We start from the raw sequence: 7976 nt of genomic DNA, 5'->3' as shown, positions 1-7976 counted from the left end.
ACTCCAGCAACTGATCTTTAAGTACACCAAATAAATACTACGAAATGCATCAAATATGGAAGACTCATGATACAATCATGGAGCTGTCAACACTGCAAACTATTTACAATCCTGGTGCAGAAGGGGAAAAGTAGCATAGCATTGTCTACATCTGGTCATTTTCCAGGTGTAGACAAAGCCACAGAGGTCTGAAGATGATTTCTATATCATTTACACTGAGTGAGAAACAGACAAAACTGGGACAATGTTCAGTCTTTTTTTTTTTTTTTTTCTTTTAAAGCAGGCATTGTAAATTGCGTACCATAAAGACAAAAATGGCTTTTGAAGGGCATATCAATTTCTGTTCTATAGACAAAACCTCCTAAGAGTAAGTAGGAGTTGGTGTCAGAATTTTCCCACACAGGCCTCTTTTCACAAAGAAACAGAGGAGAAAAAATGCAATTTATCACTGTGTGTGTCAGAGAGTATGCGAAGATTCTCTTCTGTTTCATAAGAAAAATGTGGTGATGCATACCAGGATGTGGGTGACTCAAAGGTTAGTGCTAATATTATGCAAAATAAATGTGTGTGAGATGGGGAAACAGATCTACAGTAGAATGGTAACTGTATATACCCCATTAAAAACACACGAACACACACAGGCAAAATATCTAGAATCCCATCATAAACACACACAGAGCCAGACAAATGTGTATTTTTTTTTTCAAACTATGACTTAACATAACTTCTAATAAGAATTTTTCAAAGGATATAAATAAGTGACATTTATAGTTCTCTAATGGTGCTTCATGAATTTGGTTGGTAAGATTGTTTAACAAAAGCACAAATGGACATTTACAGTGCTTCATAAGAGCCAGATTCAGCCACTCCTACTCAATTGAGTTGTGCCATTGATTTCAATGGGACTACTTATCCTGCAAGGCACAACTCAGCCTGAATAAAGGTGGCAGAATCTTGCTTGATAATATTGAATCATAATCTGGATCATTTAGGGACAGTTATTGCCACCACTCTGCATATAAAGTAGCATCTTCCTCCATATTGATCCCAATTGATTGCAAAATGACTCAGAGTATCAAAATCTAGCTGTTAGTTTGCTTCTTTCAAAATTTATTTTTATTGTGGTAGCACTTAAAGGCCCCAACCAGGCCTAGAATTCCATTGTGCAGAGCCCTGAACAAACACCTACGTAAACATATGTTCATGTATTTACAAAGGTACTTTGATGCCTAGTGGAATTTTTAAAAGTGCCTAAGCAGGTTAGGTGTCTAACACCCAAGGAAAGTTAGGCACCTACCCTGCTATGGTGCTTCTGAAAAATCCTCCTAGGCATCTGTCTGTTTCTTTAGCTATCTAAGTACCGGTTTCAGAGTAGCAGCCGTGTTAGTCTGTATCCGCAAAAAGAACAGGAGTACTATTAGTCTCTAAGGTGCCACAAGTACTCCTGTTCTTTTTATCTAAGTACCGTTGCAAATGTAAATGGCTCTATGGTCTGCCTTGAAGATCTTACAATTTTGTTAAAGTATTTTCTCACAGTGATAGAACTATTAGTGGCAGAACTCACAGCTACTTCATAAAGAACAGGAGTACTTGTGGCACCTTAGAGACTAACAAATTTATTAGTTTTATGCTCTAATAAATTTGTTAGTCTCTAAGGTGCCACAAGTACTCCTGTTCTTTTTGAGGATACAGACTAACACGGCTGCTACCCTGAAAGCTACTTCATACTGTGCTGTGACCAAAGCAAAAACAAAAATCAAACTTTCATAAGTCAGGTTTTCCCCATCTACAGAAGCTACTACTCTGATGTGATTACTGTGTCATTACCTTGCATATTGGAAGAGTAGGCCTCTGTGACTCAGAAAACAAAGGCAGAGTGGGTGAAAAGAGCCCATGACGTAATATACCAGCCTTCAGAGAGTGAGAAATTCCATCTCGATAAGTAATGGCAAATCCAAATATGTGCAAGTTCAACTTTTGCAATTCTGGGCTAGATTGTGCAATCTTTAATTTACACTAGTGTGCATTTACCTGATCATTTTGACATTGAACTCAAGAGCGCTATCCCAGCATCAGGAAATCTTGCATAATCTAGTCCTGTCATATGTTTTCATTGTACAGGATACTTAAGATAGTGAATCTGCCACCCTTCCTCCCACTGACTGAAATTCACCCTTGTGAAGAGATAGCAAAAACTTACAGAATATTAAGTCTCACTTCTGGCCCTGTGTGCCCTGTGCTGGCCCATGGGTGCATTTCACCTACTATTGCTTTACTCACAAGTATTCCTATTGCTCGACTACTCAAGTAAGTAAAGTACAACTCTAGGTAAAAACAACAAGGAGTCTGGTGGCACCTTAAAAACTAACAGATTTATTTGGGCATAAGCTTTCGTGGGTAAAAACCTCACTTCTTCAGATACATAGAGTGAAAGTTACAGATGCAGGTATTATATACTGACACATGCAGAGCTGCCTGCATCTGTAACTTTCACTCTATGCATCTGAAGAAGTGAGGTTTTTACCCATGAAAGCTTATGCCCAAATAAATCTGTTAGTTTTTAAGGTGCCACCAGACTCCTTGTTGTTTTTGTAGATACAGACTAACACGGCTACCACCTGATACTTAACTCTAGGTGAGTAAAGATAGCAGAACAATGACTAATCCTATTGAGCAGACAAAGGGTTCGCAATCTGGCACCAAAGTACTGCATTTGAAATGAAACCATTAGAGAAATGCCTTTTATTAGGAGACAAAGAATTATAGCTTCTTTAATGCTCTAATATTTATTAACAGTTGGCTAACACAGTGAGGCAATTTTTGTTTGTTTGTGGGGTGGGGTTGCCCATCTACTTTTTTGTTAAAGTTTATTGATAGGAGTTGCTCATGCAGTGCTGGCAATAGCAGGCAATGTGGCTTCCACTTTCATTAGAACAGCTTTATGCACCTCTTAGAAACACAGAATAGTTACACGCAATGGTAGTGCTGCTTTTTATTAAATGTGCAATGTTGGTGTGTGTTGGCTCAAATGGCCTTACAGGCAGCAGTGAAGGCAAGTGGGTAGGACACCATCCTCTAAATCTGGAGACCTGAGTTCTAGTTCCGCTATTGAGTTCAGTGGAATCATGGGCAATTGCTGTCACCTCTCTGCCTCAGTTTCCCCAAATGAGGATAATGATTCTTATTCACCTTTTTAAAGAGCTTTGCAGCTTTATGGATGAAGGATAACATTTTCTAAAGCTCTTAAGTGACTTAGGCTCCTAAGTCCCATTTTCAAAAGTGACTCAGGACCAGATTTGCAAAGATCTTTAGGCATGCAGATACATGCCTCCTGGGATTTTCAAAAGTATCTAAGCAGGTTTGCCACCTAATGACCATTGAAAGTCAATGAGACTTAAGTGCTTTTGTAAATCCTCCTAGCCACCTAAACACTTTTGAAAATCTGGTCCTTGATCCCATTGTCTTTCACTGAGACTAAGGCCTTGTCTACACTACAAAATTAAGTTGACCTAAGTGAGGTCAATGTAAAGCCATGGCAGTAAATACTGCGGTGGCTCATGTCCATGCTACACCCCCTATGTCAGTGGTGCGCATCCTCACCAGGAGCGCTTCCAACAACTTAACTGTGTAGGCATTGTAGGGCACTGACAGCTGGAGCCCTGCTACCCCGGGGTTGACAACCCAAGCTGTGAGCCCTGCGGGGGGCTGACAGATTGGACTGTTGGCCCCAGGGTGTGGGGCTCCAGCTGTGAGACCCATGCAGGGCTGACAGCCAACAGGTGATACAAGAAACGCAGTGTCTACACAGACACGGTGTCGCCCTAACTATATCGATCTAAGCACTATGTGTCTCGCAGAGGTGGAGTTATTAGGCAACTTCCATCGTCAGGAGCAACATTGTAGTGTAGACACTTACAGAGCTAGGTCGACATAAGTTGCCTTACTTCAACCTAACTCTGTAACGTAGACCAAGACTCCTAAGTGCCTAAGATGCTTTCAAAAATGGGGCTTAGAAACTAAGCCATTTAGGAGCTTTTGGAAATGTTACCTGAAAAATGCTAAGCATTATGGTGTAGTAGCTTCCAAGGTATTCAGCCAGTATACAGGCCTGTGATATTGTCTCCTGAGCCTCAGTCTGAGGCAGTTCATCATCCTGTTAACAGAGGATATCAGGCCTTATGGCGGGAGGAGAACGCGATGCATTCTGCTGTAGCGTAATATGATGAATGAGCAATAGAGTTATGGGAATCTGTTTGAAAACTGAAAAGTATATTTATTACCGATGCTCACTATTTACATTTGACAGATAGCATTTGCCTCCAACCTTCTGAGCCAGAAGTGGAACAGATGTTCGGGAAAGCAAGCTAATTTCCTGCCATTTGTGAACTGATTAGAAACTGAAACACTAGCATACTGACACTTCTTTATTTTTGATCTTATTCATGTTTTGAAAGGAAAAGAAAGGACCACTAGGAGCTAAATTCAGATAGGAATGGGCTGCACATTCTTGTTTCCTGTTTTAACCCAAAACCTTTCTGTCAAGGAAAAAGAAAAGAGCAAGACTGATTCCCCACAACCTCTTGCAACTTGGAGTTGCAAACTGTCTGTTTGTAACTGGCACAGTGAATAAGGAGGAAGAGAGAGAGAACAGCTGGTGTTCTCTCTCACACCCAGCTTCTATAGCAATTGCTTTGTATGTAAATAAGGCAGCTTGGGCTGGCTTCAAATGCTGCTAGCAAGCAGGCAGCTGTGCTCTAAGAGTCATTGTCACAAACCCAAGGCACTGCCCCATAATGAGGAACAAGGAATAGGGAACCTTTCCAGTTTGGGTTATCAAAAACGTTGTTACTGAGCTTCATTCATGACTGAAGCCAAACAATCTCTGTGTTGTAAGAGTTCTCCAGAATAGGAATGTAGGGCCAAATCCAAACCTGGTGTAAACGGGCTCAACTCCATTCAAAACTGCACCAATTCTCTAGCTCTAATTCCAGGGCAACTCCTTTGTTATAAACTATTTACGTACTATTATGAATCCCAGTGGGAGATCTCTGGGCATGTGTTATGAGTTCATATATTTCAGCCCTGAAAAGGCTTTAGGATTTTCTCTGTCTTGGGTCAGATGGAGGAAGTTACATAACAGCAATAGAAAGCACTGTCTTTTCCCAATATCCAGAACCAAGCTTATTTTTTCTATCAGTCTGGGAAGCATTGGGTATATATTTGGAAGACCCTGATAGGTCATTGGGCTGGTCAATATTCAGTATCCTTTGCCCATATTGCATATTATAGTGAGATTCAGAGCTCGTAACGTATCAGTTTTTGACTTCTTAATGTATACTCTGGCCCTATAGGTTACCAAATGGAAGATACATATCTGATGAGCAGTAGGATATTCTGTTTAGTGAGGGCAGACGGTAATAACTAAAGAAATGTGAAGCCTTTCAGAGGTTATGATTGGGGCTATGGAAAAACTTTCACACTGAAACCCAGAGGAGTTAGGTAGAGGGGCGAGAAGAGAAGCAAAAGCTGATACATATCTTGCCAAACTTTAATAGGTTTTTACAAATCTGTCACTCCAGGTGAGTCTTCTTTACTGTAGCTAGAAAGTTTTTGTTTTGTTTTTCACTGAGTTTCCTGCTTTCATAACTGATGGTTGGACAAATCCTCATAAACCCACATGCATACACAGAGCCTGACTTGTTTTGCCTTTACCATACTGAGTCGGAGGAACACACCCAAACTTACGAAACTTTGAGTGAAACTAACTCAAACGTTACCTCTCTCACAGTGTACAAACAACGAGGATGTTACACACAGAATATTCTTTTCTCCACAGCTGGGGTAAACTTTTGTAGCACAGTTGAAGTCAACAAGACTTCACATGCTTAAAGTCAAAACAAGTGCTTTGTTGGATTCAAAGCAGCATGCTTGCCTCTTGGCAGGATTGAGCCCTGTGTCTTATAAAGATAAGCACATATCTAAGTATCTTTGTTCATTAAGGGCCTGAGTGAATTCAGCAGCATTTCTCCTTCATTACCACTCCCCAATCATCTCTAATAGTAGTCAGCATTTGGTAGATGCCCATATTAACTAAAATCCCTAGCCCACTCACTTTCTGCCCTAGACAGAAATCCCCTCCCAACTACCACAGCCCTGTTCCAATGAAACACATGGACTCTGCAGCAGGCCTGTGGAAGGCTACTTGGGTTTGGGGTTTTTGGACCAGGCTCAAGGAGCATTCCAAAAGAAAGGGGCCCTCACAAAGAATGCTTTAGCAGCAGCTCACTCTCCCTTATCCTTATGGGGTCTATTAACAATGTCAAGAGAACTTGGAGAGCAGCAACAAAAGTAACTAGCTTTCTGGAGGGATTTATTTCTAAGAAAAAGGTAAAAGAACTAAACATGGTCAAGTGGTGACTAAGGGAGGAAATGATAATTGTCTACAAACAATTTAAGGTTGTAAGTAGCAAGAAGTGCTATGAATAGTATAGGCTAAAAATGAAATTGAGCAAAGGGAAAATTAGGCTGAACAGCAATGAAATCTTCTAGACTGGAATATTTTGTTAACAGTGGGGAGAAGGAGGCGGGGAGAGGGATTGAATCATTTTAAAACCAGGCTGGATGAGGAACTGGAGAATATACTATAAGGAGCAAGATCCAGCTACATCAAAGGCTGAATTTCAAGCTATGAACCACAGTGACAGCTGTGTTGCTCTGGGGAAATGTAGATGGCTAAGCCCAGGATGAAGTATGTGAGAGCTGGGGACAAAGTATTCTTGATTACAGGGATCCAGCTACAAAATAATTTTCCGGAGCAGATCAGACACATTCAGGACTTGCCCATCATTAGGAAATGCTGTAAATTTTTCTTCCTCATCGAAAAAGCCATTCTACTATAAGAATGACACTCACAGTGTTGACAACCCCATCAACCAAAGAAATTCCGCCAATCAAAAACCCTCTCCCAAGCAGAGTTTGGATCCCAAAAAAAACAAAGTACCAGAGACTCACTCAATAAAACCCACTTGGGACTTCACTATTGCTACTGATTTTACATGGAAGGTACTCGGATACTATGGTGAAGGGTGGCAGTTTAAAACCCTAAAATAGAGGAGGTTAAGCTAAATCAGAAAAAAGGCACTCATCTGGGGATCTATTCTGCAATAGTTATTCTGGTCAATGTACCCTTGTAGACAAGCCCAGATAAAAATATATGGAACAATCTTGGAATAGTAGGGAAATAAACAATAGTTGATGATCTAATTGATGTTTTCTCTAATTTCTGATTTTTATAAACTCACATTTTAATAGCTAGTTGTAAGGACTTGTCTGTTAGAAAATCTAGTGTAAATTTAATTTACCCAAATTAAGCTAAACTGATTTAAGTGAAGCTTTAACAGGTTTAAGTGGATCTACATTAGGCAGTTGCACCAGCTTTACAAGATTGATTTAAAAATCAATTTAGTTACCCTAGTGGTTTAGTCATCAGAACACTTTTAAACATGATCAACACATTTTACATTAGCTACCCTTTTTGTTTTAGTGCTTTGGCATGTTTTAAAAACTATATTTTAGGGAATTTTTCTCTGTTTAAATGATGGACTGAATAGAAATAATTACTCAGACCTGAATCCATAAAAACTAAAACTGATTTTGCAACAATGGAAGTCCCCCATTTTTTGCCTAAAATAGCTACATCAGGAATAGAATTGGTGATTTCACAGGGGTAGAAAGGATATCCTCCCAGAATGAACGACAACTTGGAAATATGTAATAAGAATATACAGTGAGCATTCTCATGGTCTTATTAAGTCAAAATCAGATTTTAAGTTTCTCAATGGAAGTCAACGAAGTTACATGAGGGATTAATTTGACCCTTTTTAAAATGTATAAAAGCAATTTTTGTACACAATGAAATTAATTTACACTGCTTTAGGAATATCTATTTAATCCATTGTGCTTTTCAATAAATGTTC

The sequence above is a fragment of the Malaclemys terrapin genome, chromosome 12, assembly GCF_027887155.1.
Source record: "Malaclemys terrapin pileata isolate rMalTer1 chromosome 12, rMalTer1.hap1, whole genome shotgun sequence".
In the NCBI taxonomy this organism is placed as follows: Eukaryota; Metazoa; Chordata; order Testudines; family Emydidae; genus Malaclemys; species Malaclemys terrapin.
Note: the sequence above shows the minus strand (reverse complement) of the source record.